Here is a 1,187-nt window from a genome sequence, read left to right as displayed (position 1 = left end):
TTTCCCAAATACTTACAGGTCACGGGTGCTTCGCGCGATACCTTCATCGCATCAGAAGAGAGGAGACGACGTCGTGCCACGAGTGCGGCGCTGATGAGGACACCGCGCAACACACCCTTCAGGTTTGTACAGCGTGGTCCGAAGAGCGCCGCACTCTGGTAGCGGCGATTGGAGATGACCTCTCACTCCCAGGCGTAATTCGCGCCATGCTGGGCAGTGAGGGGTCATGGGAGGCGGTTTCCTCCTTCTGCGAAATAGTAATTTCGCAGAAGGAGGAAAGGGAGCGAGAGCGCGAGGATAATCCCCTCGCGCCCCCGCTCAGACGCAGGAGAGTGGGGAGAAGGAGGCGGGGTTTCGCCGCCGTACTTCTCCCCACAAACCATGCGTGAGAGGGAGGCCCCTTCAGGGCGATAACGCAGGCGGGGTCACGGAAGAAAGCTAAAGCGTTCCCGTGGCGCCCGCCATAATGCGTTAGAGGGCAGTCAGGTTTTAGTGGGTATTCTGGTCACCTTCTGTGGCCGGCGAGTCCCACACTCCCTACGCCATTGCACAGCCCGGCGTAGGCGTGCGTAAACGCATTTCCTGACTATAAAAAAAAAAAAAAAAAAAAAAAAAAAAAAAAAAAAAAAAGGTTAGGTTAGGTTCCACGGACCTGCTCGGTTGTCCGAGTGGGCGGAGAGGAGTACTCCGACGTGGCGCGTCCCCGGGTGGTGGATAGGGGAACGCCCCGGCTTCGGCTGGGGTAGGGCTTCGGCCCCGCGAACCAAACTCTAGGGTCGGTCATCGTGTTGGGTGTTGCACATGACCGACCCACCTGGAGAGGGCCGTCAGTGGTGGGTCACAGCAGTGACTCCGCCCTGACCATGCCCAACCGGGGTCGCACCGGCAGATGCGACGTGGTGGGGCCGCGGGGGGTGTGGGTGGGTACTGGTTTATCCTGCCCATCTTACAGCCCTCGTGGCCGGATGTGGGGTGAGGTCGTGGGGGCTGTGGGTGGGTAACCCCCTGCAGCCCTCGTGGCCAGATGTGAGGAGACGGATGGATGTGTGATGGAGAGGCCGAGGGGGGATACTGGTTTTCCAGTCCCCTCTGCGGCACGTAGAGTAAGGCAGAGGGCGGGCCGTTTGGTTCCGCCGGTGGGGGCTGGGGTGGTAGGACAAAAAAGATCCTACCTCTCTGGCTCTCAC

This window comes from Papilio machaon, chromosome Z, assembly GCF_912999745.1.
Source record: "Papilio machaon chromosome Z, ilPapMach1.1, whole genome shotgun sequence".
In the NCBI taxonomy this organism is placed as follows: Eukaryota; Metazoa; Arthropoda; class Insecta; order Lepidoptera; family Papilionidae; genus Papilio; species Papilio machaon.
This window is presented reverse-complemented; position numbering follows the sequence as displayed.